Source organism: Pongo pygmaeus, chromosome 15 (genome assembly GCF_028885625.2).
Source record: "Pongo pygmaeus isolate AG05252 chromosome 15, NHGRI_mPonPyg2-v2.0_pri, whole genome shotgun sequence".
NCBI lineage: Eukaryota > Metazoa > Chordata > Mammalia > Primates > Hominidae > Pongo > Pongo pygmaeus.
In genome coordinates this window covers 80,383,190-80,404,425 of record NC_072388.2, presented here as the reverse complement: position 1 = coordinate 80,404,425, position 21,236 = coordinate 80,383,190, and the positions used below count along the sequence as shown (strand labels likewise).

The 21,236-nt window shown below is 44.1% G+C and overlaps 1 long non-coding RNA gene across 1 annotated transcript; it reads left to right on the top strand.

Moving 5' to 3' along the window:
* The first annotated feature begins 7,585 nt into the window (after window positions 1-7,585).
* LOC129012174 (uncharacterized) lies at window positions 7,586-15,759 on the top strand. Its single transcript, XR_008493573.1, has 3 exons — window positions 7,586-7,854; window positions 15,308-15,462; window positions 15,553-15,759. It is a non-coding gene; the product is annotated as an uncharacterized LOC129012174 (long non-coding RNA).
* The last annotated feature ends 5,477 nt before the right edge of the window (window positions 15,760-21,236 follow it).

The following is a 21,236-nucleotide window of genomic DNA, read 5'->3' as shown; positions in this document are numbered from 1 at the left end:
TCTAGCTCTCTCACCCAGGCTGGAGTGCAATGGCACGATCTCAGGTCACTGCAACCTCCGCCTCCTGAGTTCAAGTGATTCTCCTGCCTCAGCCTCCTGAGTAGCTGGGATTATAGGCACGTGCCACCACCCCCGGATAATTTTTGTATTTTTAGTAGAGACGGGATTTCACATGTTGGTTAGGCTAGTTTCGATCTCCTGACCTCGTGATCCACCCAGCTCGGCCTCCCAAAGTGCTGGGATTACAGGCATGAGCCACCGCGCCCGACCTAATTTTTTTATATTTTTAGTAGATACGGGTTTTTGCCATGTTCGCCAGGCTGGTCTCGAACTCCTGACCTTGAGTAATCCACCCACCTCGGCCTCCCAAAGTGCTGGGATTACAGGTGTGAGCCACCATGCCCAGCCATCAACAGTGTTTTTGTTGTTGGCATCCCAAGGAAACTTTTTAGATATTTTTTTCTTTGCTCTCTACCCCCTCAAGAAATTATAATATCATAGATATATTGTATATCTGTGTGCTGTACATATATTTGTATGCTGTATGCGTATCTGTGTGTTATAAAGAAAAACAGAAATTTCTTTGCCCCGCCAAGAACCCATTTTCACCCGTTTGCAGGTGATACAGCCCCTGTTTGGCATGCGCAGTGTGAGGGTATTGCGGCACTGTTTGTAATAGCAAAAGATTAGCAATAACTTAAATGTCCATCAAAAGGACTGGTTAAATAAATTATGCTATAATACATCCAAGGAACATGACACTATGTAGCCACAAAAAGGAATGAGGAGTCTTTCTGTGTAGTGATATGATAAAAGCTCCAAAATGTAGTCAGTGAAAAATGCAAGGAGCACAATGCTTATAATGGTACCCTTTTTGTAAAAATGAAAAGAAAGAATAGCTACATGTATTTGCATATGCCTAAATTATCACAGAAAAAAATTTGTAAAACATATATTTTTTGACACTGGTGTGCTTAGAGGGAAGAAAACTGGATGCCAATAGGACCATATACCCTGAACCATGTAATTGTGTTACCTATTCAGACTTTAAATTAAAAGTGAGAAATCTAATTTTAAAGTTACACTTAAGCTTATGCTTTTTTTTTTTTTTTTTTTTTTTTTTAAGACAGAGTTTCTCTCTTGTTGCCCAGGCTGGAGTGCAGTGGCGTGATCTCGACTCACTGCAACTTCCACCTCCCAGGTTCAAGCGATTCTCCTGCCTCAGCCTCCTGAGTAGCTGGAATTACAGGCACCTGCCACCACGCCCGGCTAATTTTTTGTATTTTTAGTAGAGACGGGGTTTCACCATGTTGACCAGGCTGGTCTCGAACTCCTGACCTCAGGTGATCTGCCCACCTCGATCTCCCAAAGTGCTGGGATTACAGGTGTGAACCACCGCGCCCAGCCGGTGCATCTTCTTAAAACGTTAGTAGCTGGCTGCAGTGGCTCATGCCTGAATCCCAACACTTTGGGAAGCTGAGGTGGGTGGATTATTTGAACCCAGGAGATCAAGACCAGCCTGAGCAACATGGCAAAACCCCATCTCTACAAAAAGTACAAAAATTAGCCGGCTTTGGTGGTGCACACTTATAGTCCCAGCTACTCGGTAGGCTGAGGCAGCGGGATTACTTGAACCCAGGAGGTGGAAGTTATAGTGAACCACAATGGTGTACTGCACTTCAGCCTGGGCAACAGAGCAAGACCCTGTCTCAAAAAAAAAATTAGTGATAACAAAATTACTGTGTTCCCCCTTTCTATCACCAATTGAAGGATTATCTCATTAGTTGAATTTAGAAACCTGATAGAATATATTATTTTGCCTACAGTTGTAAAATCTTGAAGTAAGGTTTTATCACCTTGGAGTTTTTCATAATACCTGCCCAACTGGAAGAAAACTTTACACTGAGCTCAAAAATGGAATTTCCCGGACTCCCCATTTTCATTTCTCTGACCAAACACACACTTAATTCCCATATAGCCACATGTTGAGTATCCACCCTGTGGTTTATATCATTTTACACAACTGTCACAGTAACTTTGTCCTTGAGCAAAGAGTCATTGCCTGATGTGGTGAATATTTTGAGGCCAAAAATTTCCCCCCAATATTCCTGCCATTAATGACTCATTTTCTAGGCATGGAGAATCTTAAGCCAGCGAGGAGCTCTTTACACATTCAATTTCCTGAATCCTTCCCCTTTTTGTCATTAAGGTTGTCACTCAATTAGATGACACACTACAGTCCACTGAAGCTTCAGTTAAACTCTCATCTGGACTCAGTCATCAGGTTGCCATCAACAAGTATGAAGTGAGTGCTGATTACCATTTCACGGACTCGACGCGGGCATTAATCTTCATAGTAGTGCATGATTTAGTCCAAAGCCCCTGCGAGAGCTTTTTGGTGATGATTAACTCTTATATAATCGTGGGGAGGAAAAAAAAAAACCGTGAAGGATCCCTGACATTCTTTTCACAGAGTACGGAAACACTGTAAATACAGCAGCATGTCCATAACTGTTAGCCATCAGCAATGGTGACATTGTTGTGTTGGGATTGTTGTTCTATCACCTTGAATTCATCAATATTTGAATTTTTAATATTTGAAAATATGATTCTCAAAACTAACTCAGTGCTACCACCCTGACTTGGGTGGATGAACTCAGACCTCCCTCTAGGCTGTGTGGTCCAGCCAAGAGCAGAGAGACACTCTGGGGATCTGTGGGTAAAGAAGAGGATGTGGCCCTTCCTGTTTAGGTATCGAGGTTAGTGGGGGTTATGGTGGGTCAGGAGCCCAGGGCTGGTTAAAAGGGAGGCCACAGTGTAGGGGTCATGGGGGTCAGAGCAGCAGCAGACCCTCTAAGAGGCTCTCTGGAGTGGAGAAACCAGTTCCCCAAGCGGGTCTTCTACAACCACTGTTAATGGCCAAAGGTCTACAGTGCAACACCAGGCTCCAGCAACAGAAGGCTAGAATTCTAGTCTTCTGGCTTGAACAGGTGCCAATGTAAAGCTGTTTCACTTGCTTCATAAAGTTCTCTCTTCATAGCTCTTGCTGGTACCCAAACCCTTAGAGATGATCAAATTGTTGCATAAGATTTATAAAAGACAATTTTTATTGAATTAATTGGTTGTCATTTTGCCCCCTAGAGAAAAATAGCTAGCTGTACACTTAGCAAATGGAAGTCTTCCATTTCTTCGATGCTTATGGAAACGTGTGTAAATTTCCAAACTGAAGCAGAATTAAGTAAAAATGTGAAATGCCATCTGTCAGATTTATTCTAGATGCAATGATAAAGAAATTTATCATTAGGGTATGGGGTAGGTCCCAGAATCACACAAAGAAAAGCTGAATATGCAGACAGGGCTGATTATTTAATTGAAATTATTATCCCCGCTGATGGAGAAGAGGCAGCACTTCTTGTAAGAGGCAGCAGTTCTATTTAAGATTCAAATCTCTAGGCCCACCCCTTAGCCAGGAAGGGCAGGGCACTTGATTGGCAGCCTCACAAAAACTGTGTGGATTGTGAGAGGAAAAGAGAATCCAGGTGCTACAGCCCAAAGAAAAAGAAAGAGACCGTCTGGGTGTGGTGGCTCACACCTGTATTCCCAGCACTTTGGGAGGCCAAGGCGGGTGGATCACTTGAGGTCAGGAATTCCAGACCAACCTGGCCAACGTGGTGAAAACCCATCTCCACTGAAAATACAAAAATTAGCTGTGTGTGGTGGCGGCTGCCTGTAGAACCAGCTGTTCGGGAACCTGAGGCTGGAGAATCCCTTGAACTCGGGAGCCGGAGGTTGCAGAGAGCCGAGATCACGCCATTGCACTCCAGGCTGGGCGACAGAAAGACTCCATCTCAAAAAAAGGTAGGGGGGACCCTGAGCAGGCAAAAGCCATAGATATCCATTATTAATACCAAATTCATTTTGTGCTTTTATATCATTTTACTCAGGCAATCAACAACATTTATTTAATGTCATTGATTATCATTTAAGAACCCAGAATGTGCAGGGCCTTAAACTAGGGGTTCGAGCCTTTCCTTTGATCAGCTGACAATCTAGCTGGAGAACAGGCACATTAACACACGTAGTAGAAACTGAGATATAACCATGTACAGCTGAACATACTTATCCAAAAAATGATATAACTGAAGCAGAACCTGCAGCTAGGATCTCTTTGTGACTGTCCCTCTGACAGTCTGAGATGGGAGAATATATTGCAGTGATTCCAATATTTGCCAAGTATTAGGTCTTTTTTGAAAAAAAAATTGAAAGACATTCATGTAATGTCCTATTTTTATGTATTCAGGTAATGAACTAGGAAAGCCACAAACCCATTTGCCTGCCCCTTGTAATAACTCTGACTTCCACCAGGGGACCTCAGCGCGTGTGTTTTTAACCACAAGTCTGCGGAATGGGACACCGTTCAGAATAGTTTGACAATGTGACTTGTAATCATTCACTTAATTTGTTTACAGCTCTCCGTGCATCTCTAGGGTAAGGATAGACTTTGAATGACTGTCTTGGAGACATCTATGGGATAAAAGAGAAGCATGGGCTCTGGAATCTGAAGATTCGATTGCATTTCTGCCTCTGTGTTGTGGCTGTGTGATGCTGGCAAATTACAGACCTCAAGTTGAAATAATGAGCATAATAATTACCCATGCCCTGCCTTCCTTACACTGCCCCACCCCCGAACTTCTACGAGGGCTCACAAAGAAGCTGCTTCGCTCACCCAGTCGCTGCCCTGCATCCCTGTCCAGAACTCTGCCTGCACCCTGCCCCACCCTCCCAACTCTCTCCTGCCACGTCTGCAGCTCTGCAGGCAGAGAGGGATAATTCCAAACCGCAGCAATGGACAGGGACTCCGGGCAGCAACTCAAGGGCACAGTAACAATAATGGATGTTAAGTGCTTATTCGGGGACAAGTAGATCGTAGCTGCTCCATGATTGTTTGTTCCTGTCCCCTATGAATATTCTCCAAGTAAAATAAAAGGTTTAGATCTGCACTACCGGATACAACAGTTACTTATCCCATGTGGCTGTGAACACTTGGAATGTGACTGGTCCCAGTGAGGCATGCTTTAAGTGTAAAACCTACACAGTCTCCAAAGACTTCACAGGAAAAGCAGATGGACAATATTGTTTTGGTCCATGCAGGCTGCTATAACAAAGTACCACAAACTGGGTAGCTTATAAGCAACAGAAATTGATTTCTCACAGTTCTAGAGGCTGGAAAGTCCAAGATCAGGGACCCTAGCAGATTCTGTGCCTGACGAGGGCCCACTTTCTGTTTCATAGATGGCACCTTTTCTTTCTATCCTTACATGGTAGAAGGGGTGAGGGAGTCTCTCTCAGGCCTCTTTTTTTTTTTGAATCAGAGTCTCGCTCTGTTACCCAGGCAGGAGTGCAGTGGTGTGATCATGGCTCATTGCAATCTCTGCCTCCCTGATTCAAGCAGCCATTCTCCCACCTCAGCCTCCTGGGCTCAAGTGATTCTCCTGCCTCAGCGGCTGGGATTCCAGGTACACACCACCAGGCCCAGCTAGTTTTTGTATTTTTAGTAGAGATGGGGTTTCTCCATGTTGGCCAGGCTGGTCTCAAACTCCTCACCTCAGGTGATCCGCCCACCTCGGCCTCCCAAAGTGCTGCGATTACAGGCATGAGCCACCACACCTGGCCTCAGGCCTCTTTTTGAAAAAAATTATTTATGTATTTATTTATTTTCATAGAGACGTAGTTTTGCTATGTTGCCCCGGCTGATCTCCAACTGCTGGCCTCAAGTGATCCTTCTGCCTTAGCCTCCTGAGTGCTAGGATTACAGGCCTTTCCTATAAGGGCTCTAACCCCCTTCTGAGGGCCCCACCCTCATGACCTAATCACCTCCCAAAGGCCCCACTTTCTAACACCATCACCTTGGAGGTTAGGATTTCAACATATAAATTTTGAGGAGAAACAAACATTCAGACTATAGCAAGTATTTTCATTAATACTTTTTGTTTGATTATATGTTGAGATCATAATAGATTTGATATATTAGGTTAAGTAAAAATATATTATTAAAATTAATGTAGCTACTGAAAGTTTCAAATTATATGTATAACGTACATTATATTTCTATAGGACAGTATTGGTCTTTACACAGATTTTAAGGTTCTGTCCTGCTATGAGTTTCCATGATTCAAATACGAGCAGTCTTAGAGGGGAAAAGAAGTTCCAGGCAAGCCTTGCACTTAGCCATCCACTCCTAGGGAACTATCCTACAGAAACACACATGGGGATCTGTACGATGCGTGTATGTTTGTAGTATTGTTTGTAGCATGAAGAAAAAAGCTGAAAACAAACTAAATGTTCAACAGAAAGGAACTGGTTAATAAATGATAGTACATCCATGGGAAATGTACAGGCATTAAAAAGGCAAGATATTTCCCATAAGAATCACCTGAGACACTTATTAAAAATATCAATATATGCCAGGTATGGTGGCTCATGCTTGTAATCCCAGCACTTTGGGAGGCCAAGGTCAGAGGATCACTTAAAGCCAGGAGTTTGAAACCAGCCTGGGCAACATAGCAAAACCCTGTCTCTACAAAAAACTTAAAAACAGCCAGGTGTGGGGGCGCATGCCTGTAGTTTCAGCTACATGGGAGGCTGAGGTGGGAGGATCACTTGAGCCCAGGAGATTGAGGCTGCAGTGAGCTACGATTGTGCCACTGCACTCCAGCCTTGGGAACAGAACAAGACCCTGTTTCTCTCTCTCTCTCTCTCCATGCACACACACATTGTATACACACACACACACACACACACACACAGACTTCCCCAGGTGCCTCCCTGAGAAATTCTCATTCAGCAGGTTTGAAGTGAGACCTGTCAATCTCGACGTTTAAAAAGCACCCCTGAGAGATTCTGATTTCCAGACAAGTTTCCAGACACTAAAACAATTGGTAAGTATATATAACTGCATGGAAAAAATATGCAAGATAGTGTTTGCACTTATATTCTATGATGCATTTTTGTTTATAAAACAGGATTGCATATGTATGTTTGTGTGTAGAAATACACATATTAATGTATAGAAAAGATTTAGAAGGATATAAGCCCAGCTGCTATAGGTGATTGCCTCTTGGAAACGGGGAAAAAGAAATGGGCTTTGCATTTTTACTTAGATACTTCAATGTTTGTTTGTTTATGCATCACTTACAGGAGGGGGACAAGAAACCCCTCATGATTTCATCGGTTCCCAAGTGTTTGGGGAGGGTGAGCAATGGAGGAAGCCGGGGTGAGGCAGTCAGCTGCGCTCACAGCCATGGCGTCACAGCCCAGGGACTGCCCATTGTGAAGCCCCTTGGGGTGCCCCCACCCTGCACCCTCATTCTTCCCACTAGCCCCAGATGGGCTCTACCGTCAACCTGCAGCTCCTCCTGAGCTGCGGCTCTTCCCCCTCTGCCCCCAACACAAGGGGAGCCCCGACTTGGGAGGAGGGCTTTCCAGATCGCAGCTTCGCCTGAGGCAGAGCCAGAGCTATGAGGTCACCCAGCACAGCTGCTAACTATTTCAAGGAAACAGGTGGTGGCTCTGGCCTTTTCGTGGGCTTGGAGTTTTCTGGGAGAGGCCTCTTCAAGGGCGTCCTTGAAGCCCAGCCATGGATGTCCCTGTGGTTGGGAAAGGGGAGCTCAGGGTAACGAAATATCCTCAAGAACCTGCAGATATTACCTCCCTCCAGAACTGTGGTCTCAGCCCTGGCTGCATATTCCTTTAACGGGAGGGCTTTAGAAATGCTGTGCCAGAGCTGCACCCCAGACCAACAAAATCAGACTCTCCAGGATGCGGCCAAGGCATCAGTATGTGGAAAGCTTTCAGGTGAGTCCAATGTGCAACCAAGGTTGAGACCACCGGTCCAACCCTTGCAACTAAAGGCCCTGGACCAGCAGCATTCCCTGGAAGCTCGTTAGAAGTGCAGAATCTCAGAATCTGCATTCCAAGATCCCCAGGAGATTTGTGTGCAAAGAGCTTGGAAGCGCTGCTGCTGTAGGTAGACATGGAGCTGGAGGATAAACACGTAGGCTCTGGGGAGTGCAAAAGGGGTGAAATGCTATCTAAGCCCTTGACTTCTGCCCCTTGATGTAATGAAGATAATAAAATCTTCGTCTTGGATTGTGGTGATGATTCAGCTTGACGACGTCTGTACCTGGTACTTAGCACTCAGTATATATATGAGCTTCTATTTTGTTAGGATCATTACTGTTTTTAATCCTGAAATGCAACCTGCTCAGTTGGCCAGCCTGCTATGAGCATGTGCTGGCTGTGTTTTTTGTCCAGCTCAGCCCTCATCCTGCCAGCATCAAATGTCTTTTCTCTCTGGGAACTCAGACACAGGGACCAGAAAGTTCATGGCTCAGTCCAGACTGTCTCCGATCCCAGAGTTGTTTTTCCTGTGAAAATCATGTGATTGCTCCATCGCTAGGGAAAGTCAAACAATAAAAGGGTGTAGGTTCTCGTAATTGCTGTGGAAGCTGCAAATGTGGAGTGTTTTTGTGCCAGCTGGAGAGGAGAAGGGTTTGGGAAGGAGGTTGCCAAATCCTGCCTCCCAGACTTGTTGGTTGTGGTTCAACTCTGGACTGAGAGTCTGAGGAGGTGGCCCCGTGATGATTGGAGAATCAATCACTGATCTGCGACAAACAGTGCATAGCATCAAGCAATGCTGTGCTTTCAAGGATAGCAGTCTCCCTCAACAATAGCACTTTCTTTAAAAGCCCTCTTCATTCATTTAAAAAAAAAAACATTAATTAAGCATTCCCTAAGTGCCAGGCATTGCACTATTATCTCATTTCATCATCAAAGGTACACTTTGGGGCTGGTATTACCCTCATTTTACAGGCAAGAAAACAGGCTCAGAGATGTTTGGTTCTAGGGTTAAACAGCCATTGGATGATAGAATTGGAATCATACAGAGGTTGTCCTGAGTCCACAGCTCCCCTCTGGGTCAGTCTATGCTACTACTTCTCCCCAGTCCAGGAAAACATGGTGTCGGAGGATGGAGCCCCTTTTAGTGAAAGACTGGGCTATTTGTTATTCTTTGTGTTTTTCCCTCCTACTGTTGAGACTGGCACCATCTCCCCAAGTCACTCTGCCAATCCCTTCATTCTCTGAGAAGGAGGACATTAGTCCACTATGAACTACAATGTTGCATTCGCAAACTGCAAGAATTGAAAATAATGTCCCTTACTTTCTTTCACCTTTCCATTCGAGAAACATTTATTGAACATGTCAAGAATTACACAGATAAGTAAAAAGGAGACATGGATCTTGCTTGAGGGACAAGAGTGTGATAGAATGAGTCCTTGCCTCTGGAAGAGTGGACAATATGTGGTAGTTTTATGGGTCTAAGAGGAAGGATTTCAGGCAAAGGGAACAACACAAGCAAAGGTACAAAGACAGAAGTATATCTTTGTGCCTACCTTTTTTTTCTTTTCTTTTTTTTTTTTTTTCTGAATCACTAAAATGCAGGTTTCCTGAAATAAAAGCCAATTGGAATTATTTTTTTTATTTTTATTTTATTTCATTTCATTGCATTCCATTTTATTTTTTTTGAGACAGAGTTTCGCTCTTTTTGCCCAGGCTGGAGGGCAATGGCACGATTTTGGCTCACTACAATCTCTGCCTCCCAGGTTCAAGCAATTCTCCTGCCTCAGCCTCCCAAGTAGCTGGGATTACAGGCATGCACTACCGTGGCCGGCTCATTTTGTATTTTTAGTAGAGATGGGGTTTTACCATGTTGGTCATGCTGGTCTCGAACTCCTGACCTCAGAGGATCCACCTGCCTCAGCCTCTCAAAGTGCTGGGATTACAGGTGTGAGCCACCACGCCAAGCCCACCAATTGGGATTTTTAAGAGCAAAGTTTGTTTTGAATTTTAAATGAATTCAAAATAATAAAATTCATAGCATCCAATAATTCCTAACAGTATGACCCAGGCACTGTCCTAAACACTTGATGTACATTAACTCATTCAATCCTCATAAAAACCTATAAGGTGGGTGCTAATATCCCCATTTCAGAAATGAAGAAACCGAGGCACAGAGAGGCTAAGTAACTTGCCAAAGACCTGTTAAATGATTTAATGATTAAGTGACTGAGTCAGGATCCAAATCCAGGCCTCCTGGCTCCCAAGTCTGTAATGTTTCCCATCTGCTATATTGCCTCTCCAATGCCAAGCAATCTAACATACTGCTGCAGCCTCTGGCAATCTCATTTTGGAAATACTTTTTCATAACTCATTTCTAGTGCACAGCAGGGCTGTGGCCCAGGAGACCTGTGGCTCTCCTACAAATATCTGTGTAATAAAATAATAATAGCAGTTAATATTTGTTGAGTACCTGCTAATATTTATCAAGTTCCAGGCACACTTAATGCTCACCAAAACCCTCTGACATAGGTGGATTGTTCTCCCCACTTAGTAACTATGGAACTAGGGCTCAGAAACTGACCCAGGATGGCCCAGCTAGGAGCTGGCAGAGCTGAGTGAGCCATCCCAGGTCATCTGAAACCAGAGCTTCCCTTCCCAGCAGCACTCCCATGGGGCCTTTCTGTCATGGGAGGAGTTTAACTTTCCTCTTTTCTGGTTTTCTTGTCTGTCAAATGGGAATAAAATAACTAATATCTGTGTGTAACAGTGTAGATTGCAGAGGATTCTCTCGTGCACAATCTCATTTGAATCTCCCAGCAACCCTATCAAGAACAACACCCCTTCCAACAAGCTCGAGAGATCTTTAGAGATCTTTAGGTTCTAACCACTGCATTCCCAGAGGGTGCTCTCTGGTTGTTGGCTAAACCTCTGCCTTCCATACACTGCCACTGGTGGGGACAATAGAACAAACAGGAAGAGCAGTCTCGGGCCAGCCACAGTGGCTCACACCTGTAATCCCTGGGAGGCTGAGACAAGAGGATCACTGAAGGCCAGGACTTGGACACCACCCTGGGCAACATAGTGAGACCCTGTCTCTACAAATGAATTAAAAAGTAGCCAGCTGTGGTGACACACACTTATAATCCCAGCCACTCAAAGGGCTTGAGGCGGGAGGATTGCTTGAGCCCAGCATTCGAGATTGCAGTGAGCTATGACGGCACTACTGCACTCCAGCCCGGGAAACAGAATGAGACCCTGTCTCTTTAAAAAAAAAAAAAAAAAAAAAAAAAAAAGAGTAATTTCATTCATGCAAGGAATGTGTATCCCTTTCCACAAAGATTAAGACTGACCAACAAGAGAATTATCTCACCCCATTGATCAGAAGTGAGAGGGTACATGGACCAGAAGGGCTTATTGGCAACGTGGGGTGATGGCCTGGAAAGCCCTGGACGGAAATAGGTATGACTGTCCCTAGGGAACTGGTGGGGCGCCCACGGGGTAGAGGGTAACTGCCTTGGGTCCCAGCACAGGGTAAAGGATGTCTCCCCCAACCCAGCTGCCCTCAGGTCCAGAGGTGGCCTTGCATTTGAAATATAGCCAGTTAAAACCAGGGCATGGGCCCACACATGCAGCTCACACGGAAGGTTAGCAGGGAACAGAGAACTATCAATTGTTCAGAGCCCCGAACTCATCCTGTGTGTGATGTGAGTGAGAATCACCCCAAATCTGCACCCCAGCATGATTCTGGCAGCTCAATCTTGTGCGATCTAACGAAAGAAATAATTCACAGGCCGGTGAGGCAATCCACACTCCAGGCGGTCCTCCTGGATGAAGAATCCAGCCACAAGATACCAAAAAGTTCCCATAGATAGGAATCCAAGAGTTCCTCGGGGTCTCTGGTCAACTCCACATGGGTGATAATGGGTGAAGAGTGCTCTGAGGTGAAGAAATGGGAACAGAAGTGAGGACGTTGCATTTGGGTCTTGATCCAGGCTCAGGGTCACCCACCCAGCTAGCACTGTCAGCCCCAGCTGGTGTCGCAAAGTGTAGAACCCATGAGGCCTGGATCCTGGCCCAGGGCTCCATTTGTCTGGTTTAAGGGCAGCATTGCCAGTAATACACCTACTTTTCATTCCTGAGGCTGGAAAAGTCAGATACTAAATTAGTTTTCCCGTCTCTCTTGCAACTAGGCATGGCCATGTGATTCAGTCCTAGCCACTGAGATATAAGTGAGAATTTACCAGGTTGGGAGGAGGTGTTTTAGAAAGACTTTCCTCCCTGATATTAAAAAAAAAAAAAAGCCTCTTTTCCAGCCCAGATCACTTTCTTCCTTCCTTAAATAAGCTTTCTAAAGATGAGATACCTGGAGCTGTGGCAGCCATTTTGCAATCACAAGGCAACAAACCTAAGATAAAGAGACAAAAAGCCTAGGATAGAGACTAGAAAGAGCCAGGGTCCTTTTGCCATTATTATTATTTATTTTATTTTATTTTATTTTTATTTATTTGAGACGGACTCTTGCTCTGTCACCCAGACTGGAGTGCAGTGGCACGATGTCTGCTCACTGCAACCTCCATCTTCCAGGTTCAAGTGATTCTCCCAAGTAGCTGGGATTACAGGTGCTTGTCACCATGCCCGGCTAATTTTTGTATTTTTAGTAGAGACAGGTTTCACCATGTTGGCCAGGCTGGTCTCAAACTCCTGACCTCAAGTGATCCACCTGCCTCGGCCTCCCAAAGTTTTGGGATTACAGGCATGAGCCACCATGCCTGGCCCATTTTGCCATTATTAAACAACATACTCTGGGACTTCTAATGTCCAGACTGTTCAGGTCAGATAATGAAATGTCTTTACTCTGTGAGTTACTACAGCTGGTAATTCTGATACTTGCAGCTGGAAAGCATTCCTACAAAATATAGGCTAAAATCATCAAAGTCCAGCTCAAGGGTGGGCTAAGTGCTGGGTCCTATGTGAGATGCTCAACAACATCTCAAAGATTGGAAGAATCTCTTTTCTAAAAAAGTTTCCAGTCTAGACATGAGATAAATGTGCAAACAGATGTGACTTCTGTGTCATGCTAGTAACACCTGAGAGGGTACAAAGGTTCAATCAATTTCCTAAAAGAATTCAATGTTATTTAGCTAAGTATGATCACAGATGTAAATTCATGGATGGTGGAAGACATTATTTACTTTTTTATGAAGTTGTCTTTTAATTCAGAGAGATTCGGTGGCAGGTAGGACTCCCAGGGTTTCTTTTCTCTTAGATCTCCCTTTTTCTCTGACCCTCCCTTCCATGTGCTCGTCAGTTTCTGCCCTCATCTCCAGGTGCTGCCTCTGTCCTGGTGGTTGCTATTTGTGGGATCATGGTCATAAGCCTCTACATTTCTAATTCTGTCCTGAAAGGGCAGGAGAGAAGAACTCCTTGTGGTTGGTAGATCCTTGAAGTCCTTTTAAAGATTAAGCTTAGTTTTAAAAAAATTATTCACAGTGGAGAAGCTAATAATAGTTAAACAAAACTTTTTCTTGGTACATGTTGACTTCTCTGAAAGCATAATGTTAATGGGTTGTTGTGCTTTAAATCCCGCTTCCCATCAGGGTGATTAATGAAATACTCAAAATAGGTGACAGGGACAGCACACACTATTCCCCAGACAAAAATGTCAAGATCACCAAGACAATTGCTAAAAAGGGGGTCTGGTGTGACAAAATGCAGGATGGCATAAGAGAAGGGGCACCTTTGTGAGATTGGGGGAGTCAGGGAAGCCTTCACAAAGGAGTAGCATTTATTGGGACCTCAAGGACAATTAGGAATGTATTAGGACACTTGGGTGCAAGTGACAGAAACTCAACTCAAACTAGTTTAAGAAAAAGAGACTTAATTGTAAGGATACTGGAATCGCTTTCACAAAATAAAAGGAAAAGCTGAATGACCTAAAGGAAGGAAGGGCAGGGAAATAGCGGGTCTTCAGCACAAGTGGATTAGAGCAGTGGTCCCCAACCTTTTTGGCACCAGGGACTGGTTTCTTGGAAGACAATTTTTTCCATGGTAGCAGGGGTGGGGGAAAGGGGGGTGGTTTCAGGATGAAACTGTTCCATCTCAGATCATCAGGCATTAGACTCTCATAAGGAACACACAACCTAGATCCCTCGCACGCACAGTTCACAATAGGGGTAGCCCTCCTATGAGAATCTAAACCACTGATCTGACAGGAGGTGGAGCTCAGGCAATAATTCTCACTCACCTGCTGCTGCTCACCTCCTGCTGAGTGGCCCATTTCCTAACAGGCCACGGACCAGTACTAGTCTGCAGCCTGGGGGATGGAGACCCCTGGAGTAGAGAATGTCTACTTTACTTGCCTCGGTTTCTCTCTGCATCTTAAAACAGAGAAAGAGTAACTCCAATGTGCTGTTCTTGGTATGAAATTCTCAGGAAATCTGATCGGTTCACCTTGGTTAGGTTGCCCACATGTAGGACAACCAGCTGTGGTCAGGAATATGAAGTCATATGAGAACTTGTCAGTTCCTGCTAAAATCATGTGCTTGGAGACAGTGGAGGAGGATCCCCCAGAAGAAAGGGGCAGGTGTTTCCACAGGAATGCTGTTATACTGTAGTTATTGTTGGTGGTATGCATATGGTATTAGGCAGATAAATACAAATAAGCAGAGAAGAGAAATGGAAGATGATAAGGATGACTAGTTGATGAATAGCACACTGGGTAAAGGGAAGAGTATGTTCAAAGGCACAGAAACGTGATGGTATATGGTACGTTCTGGGAACCACAAATAGATCACCATTGGTGGAATGAGAAGTTAAAGAGGAGGATGACAGGAGTTAAGGATGGAGAAGTAGGCTAAGGCTAACATAGGAGGATCTTGTATCTCATCATAAGGAACTAAGATTTTTCCCATAAGTAATAAAGAGCCATTGAAGGAATTTTAATAGGAGAGAGAAATGATGATATTTATGTATTAGATCATTCCAATCGCTATGAGAGGGAGGGATCAGAGCAATATTTACAAGTGTGGTACCCAGGACAAACTGATTTTATTTGGTGCAAGAGCTGGTTCTAAGTGGTATGCATAACGGAAATTGAATTTCATTGGCTCATATAGTGAGAGAGTTATTCCCTTTAAAATTCTCTTGTAGTCTGTTTGATTAACTTGAGGAGAAATGATCCATTTGGTGCCTGTATGTGTTTCATGTCTCTCCAAGACTTGGTAACCTCCCTTTTCATCAAAGAAAGAGCAGGGCCTCAAACTCAGAACCTTCAGCAACCAACAATATCCAGCCAAGATTAAATAATGTAGTTTTGTTTTTATTGTGTGATTTTTATGCTTAATGATCTCTTTATGGCAAATGACACTGGTTTTTCATTGATGATAATGATATCAAAAATCCTTTCTAGGAAAACTGAGCAAAATGAAAGCCAATTCAGAGAAGCAATTAAGTACATAATCGTGCAGATGATACATGGAAATGGTAAGAATGGTGACAACGGGACATAAATGACTGAAATTTGGGATACATTGGATTAGAAGAAAATAAGCCCCCAAGAAACCGGTAAGAAGGATACTGCAACAGCACATGAGAGATTTTAAACTCCTTGATATCAGAAAGACTTATCTTCTATTAATTTTGTTTTCCTCTCAGGAATAAGTCTGGAGGGCAGCAAGAGTGACTGTCCAGCTAAGAATCTCATCAGCAATGCAAAACATTGTCACAGACGTTGAAATAGACCCTGAGGTTAATGCATTCTTTCCAACATTAGGTCCTAAAACTTCTCCTGAAAAGCTACCTTAAATCTAACTTTTGAAAGTGCACAATAAAGGTAAATTAAATAAAAACAACTTGAAATTTGTATTTATCCTTCAAATTCCTCAAATATCACTTCCTCTGAGAAGCCTTCCCTGATTTTTCTGTGTCTCCTTGGCAGCTCCTTGCCCTGCGCTTTCAGCAAACCTTCCTACACATCTAAGCAGAGCTGCTGTGGTAGAAAGGTTTCTTTGTGTGCCTCCTCATCAGGCTCTGAGTTGTCCAGTGACTCTGTCTTTCATCCTTTTTATCCACACCCCTTGAGACTGTTCTGGCACAAAATAGGTATGAGTCCAATAAATACTTGTGCAACAAATGAATCTTGCAGTGAGGACACCACATTTAGAAGAACACTTGGAAAGCCATTACATTCCAGCTGGGCCGGGTGGCTCATGCCTGTAATCCCAACACTTTGGGAGGCCCAGGCGGGTGGATCATGAGGTCAGGAGATCGAGACCATCCTGGCTAACGCAGTCAAACCCCTTCTGTACTAAAAATACAAAAAATTAGCCTGGTGTAGTGGTGGGCGCCTGTAGTCCCAGCTACTCGGGAGGCTGACGCAGGAGAATGGCATGAACCTGGGAGGTGGAGGTTGCAGTGAGCTGAGATTGCACCATTGCACTCCAGCCTGGGCAACAGAGCGAGACTCCGTCTCAAAGAAAAAACAAAACAAAAAAACAAAAGAAATTACATTCCATGTTATTGATTTCAAGTTCAGTGAAAGTTCATAGATGGAAAAGATCAATATGAATAGAGGATGTATTGGACGAGTTAGGATGTTACGGAGCTTGAGTTGCAAACAGGAAATCTAAATAAAGATTCTTCAGTACCACTTCAGCATCTTACTAGCAAGATTTCCTACTTGGAAGTGTGTGTGTGTGTGTGTGTGTGTGTGTGTCTGAGTGTTGGAGTGTGTGTCTGTGTGTGTCTGAGAGTGGGGTGTTGGAGGGAAGGAGGGAAATGGCCAGGTCTTTGTAATGAATTTCTCTTGTACCTTTTTCCTCTCACTTTTCTCAAGACCAACGCTTTAGAATTTGGCTGTCATTGTCTACAATCCTTCCTGTTCCTAGCACGTTCCAAAAAATGCCTGGCCCATAAATATGTGTGGGGTGGAAGAAGTACCTTGCCATAAAGACAAAACTAAACCCTCTCTTATGGACTGAAGTTTATTAAGAGTTTATAGAGAGGAGAAAGGTGGGAGCTGTGAGATCTTATGAAGGGTTTCTAGTGCACACAGGGTTGATTTGGGTTGTGAGACATAAAGACATAGATTTTCCCACACCCATGACCACCAGTATTCTTCCAAACTGCCGACTAAAATGGCGCTAGTCCTCCAATCCAGCAAAAGCTGCACTGCCGTATTGGTAGCCTCTAACCACATGTGGATATTTAAATTTCAACACAATGTAAAATTCAGTTCTTCAAATTGCACTAATCACATTTCAAGTGTCCAATAGCCACACATGCCTAGTGGCTTCCATATTAAATAGCTCAGATAAAGAACATTTCCATCATCTTAGAAGATTCAACTGAATAACGCAGATCTAAAGAGTAAATCCTCTCTGGGATGCTGAAGGTGGGAGCCACATTTAACTGCTTTTCACAGGCTTAGAAAAGTTCTTTTCACTTTTAGCTACTATACCTTAGGATTTAACCAACACGTCCATTACTGATGGTTTCCACACTTTCAGAATGCATGTATTCTCAGAGAGCATGCAGTGAATTTTCTTTAACAATTCAGAGGTTTTTAGCATATTCACAAAGTTGCATAACCATAACCACTAATTACAGAACATTTTCATCACCCCAAAAAGAAAGTTCATAGCCATTAAGCAGTCACTCCTCATTTCCCCCGGCAACCACTAATCTGCTCTCTGTCTATGGATTTGCCTATTCTGAATATTTCATGTAAATAGAATCATACAGTGTGTGGCCTTTTGTTTCTGGCTTCTTTCACATAGCATGATGTTTTCCAGAGTTATCCATATTTTGCCTTTTATCAGTACCTCATTTATTTCATGCCTGAATAATATTCCATTATATGGATATACAGTAAGTTCTCACTTATTGTCATTGATAGGTTCTCGAAACGGCAACCTTTAAGCAAAACAATGTATAAAAAACCCCAATTTTCCCATAAGAGAATTCACATAAACAAGAATTAAGTTCCTACAGCACATTTCTGGTCACAAAAACATCACCAAACTGCTAAATAAAGAGCAAAAACCCTTCTAATATTAAAGGTGGAAATAAATGTGAGCTATATGTACACTTTTAAAAGATTAATAAAAACAAGTAAGATAATTATTTGCCCCATTACTCCAGTTCAAGGTCTCAGGTGATGGGAACCCATCTGGCAGCTCAGCACACCAACAGGGAACCAGTCCCAAACAGGACATCATTCCATCGCAAGCCTCTCTCTCTCTCTTTCTCTCTCTCTCTCTCTCTCACACACACACACACACACACACACACACACACTCATTCTGGGACAATTTAGACATGCCAATGAACCCAACGTACACATCTTTGGAATGCAAAAGGAAACTGGAGTACCTGGAGAAAACCCATGCAGATGTGGGGAGAACATGCAAACTTTCAGCTGGGAGTTGATCTTTTTTTTCTCATCAACATCCTAATGAAACAACGTTATTGGAGGACCTTCTGTACTATTTAATACATTTTGTTTATCTATCATTAATTGACGGGCGTTTGGGTGGTTTCTACCTTCAGCTATTATGAATAATGATGCTATGAACATTTGTGCACAAGTTTTGGGTGGGCAGATGCTTTCAGTTCTCTTCGGTGTATATCAAGGAATGGAATTACTGGGTCATATGGTAACTCTTATGTTTAACTTTTGGAGAAATTGCAAAACTGCCTTGTAAATTAACTGCACCACTTCACCTTGTGTTCATTTAAGGAAGAGCTTATTCTTCTCTTGACCTGACAGTGCTTGACATACAGAAACTATCTATTTACTGTTGGATTGGATGGATGATTGCTTTGCTCCACACCAAATGTCCTTCCAGTCTGGAACTGAAGAATGCCCTGTTGAAGACCAGGATAGGGTGTGGCCCTAGTCTCCTTAATACCACCCTATTAGCCTGTCAGGGGTTTTCATCAGTCACTTCATGTTTATTAAGTACCTACTTAATTGGGGATACATTGATTGAGGACACATCGCTAAGTAATGCACAGTCTGCTAGTTAGAAAGATGGCCATTTGAGCAGATCACTAGAATGCTGTTGCTTATTGATGTTACGGGAATATAAGACAGGCAAGGGGTTCACAGCTCAGCCTGGGAGAATGAGTGAAGGCTTCACAGAGGAAAGAATATCTGAGTTTTGAGCATTAAGCAGTAGTCACCAGGGAAGAAATGTGATATGGGGGCGAACTAAATAAAGCATTTTGCTACAGACAGAGAACAGACCAAGACATAAGCAGTTCCTGGCCCCAGTAAGATTCCAAGGTAATGGAAGTAGAATTCAGGTTCTTCTTTCACTTGTCACTCTTCCTTCATTTGCCATCCTTCTTTCACTTGTCATCTCCGGGCTGAGTTTATGGTGATGTGATGAGGGTTGAGCAGTTTGACAAACCATCTTGGGTCAGCTTGCTTCTCTGGCTGAAACAGTCCTTCTTCGTTGGAGTGATAGTTTGACCAATCCAAATGGAACTTCTGTTTTGGCAGAAGCCACAGCTATGGAAAGCGAGCAACCTGAATTATGGGCTGATGTCTCCATGTGCTTCTGATGCTTGGAGAGGGATGCCCATGAAAGAACTCTCCTCACACAGTCCACACCATGCTGTGCTCTGTCTAGTGTTCCTCCCAGGTGAGGTTCAACCCATGCGTATCCACCTATTCAATATAAAGTGAATCAACTGAGGCCCGGCACGGTGGCTTACGCCTGTAATCCGAGCACTTTGGGAGGCTGAGGCGGGCGGATCACTTGACGCCAGGAGTTTGAGACAGCCTGGCCAACATGGTGAAACCCCGTCTCTACTAAAAATACAAAAATTAGCTGGGCGTGGTGGCACGTGCCTGTAATCCCAGCTACTCAGGAGGCTGAGGCATGAGTATAGCTTGAACCCGGGAGGCAGAGGTTGCAGAGAGCCAAGATCGTGCCACTGCACTCCAGCCTGGGCGACAGAGCGAGACTCCGGCTAAAAAAAAAAAAAAAAAATTGAAGTGAATCAACTGTTTGTCCATTGATATAAACTGGAGAAAACAGAGGTAATTTCCTCTTGGGGTCTTGGGCTCCTCAAAGTAAATGACTGTAAGCTCACCCTAGGGTAAGGGTCAAGACTGTTCAGAGTGGGTGAAACTGTTAAATCCTTGAGTCTTTACTTCTCTCCTAAGCCAAATTTCTCACTGAAGGCGTTCTGTCAACATAGGATAATAAACAAGGGGGAAATGTCTGTAGAAAAATGGCTACATACTTGCTTTCAAGGTAGTGCCACCAAGCCAAAGGTCCGTTGTGTTACTTATTTCTACTCATTTCCTATCTGGGTGTTTAGAGGGGGTGTTTTATGAGTAACAGAACAAAGGTCTGGTGGCACCCAGATTTATGGTTTGTTTTTATTCCTTAGAAAGATTCAGGGCAGATGGGAGAAGAGACGGAGGACAGAACAATTTCAATTCCCTGTTCGCCCTCGGTTCTAACCAGTGCCTCTCCTCCACAGCGTGGAGTGACTGCTGGTGTGTCTTTCAATGAAAATCTCTCCAGACTAAAAACTGGTGTCACTTGTCCACATGTTCACGGGGCATATGGATGTTCTTATGACAGCCTCTTTCTGTATTTCTGAATTAATAAATGTAAAGCGTTTGGAATAGTGCCTAGTAAATAATATGCACCATAAAAACGGTAGGGTCATTATCACTATCCAGCCTCATCTCTCCAGCTAGGTATGAACTTCCCCATAATCGAAGATCTCACCATTTTTATCTTTTTTCCCCCTAAACACCTAGCACGGTGTTTTTAATAATTTGTTGGCGTGATTAAGACCTTAAACAAGTTGCTCTCCCTTTGAGAGCTCAGGTAGGACCACTGAGAGGTTGTGTGTAGAGTCCGATATGAGTCCACAGAACTATTTGGCGCCCGCTGTTTACAAGCCACTGTCCTGAGCCTACGCCCTTTGTAGAGTCAAAAGTATCAATAAATGAACGTACAGGAGTGAGGCTAGTTGAGCCACGATTCCCGCTCCTAGGAGGTCTCAACTACCAGCCCGCAGGCGGAGCCGGTGGGACTCCCATGCGCTCCCCATTCCACGCCATTTCCATGTCGCTCGAATCGATGCTTTCCGTGTTGCCTCGTGCCTGGACGGCCGGCCCCACTAGGCGCAGAGGGGAAGGATCCCGACTTCGGCGTCTGGTTGGGGCCCCGGGAGCCGCGGGAAAGCAAGGCTGCGGCGCGGGAAGCTTGGCCAGCAGATCCCGGCGGCGCCCGGCCAGTCCCCCCCGCCCCGGCTCCCCGGCTGCCCAATCATGGCACGGCTCGGGAGCGCGCCGCGGCCAATCAGGA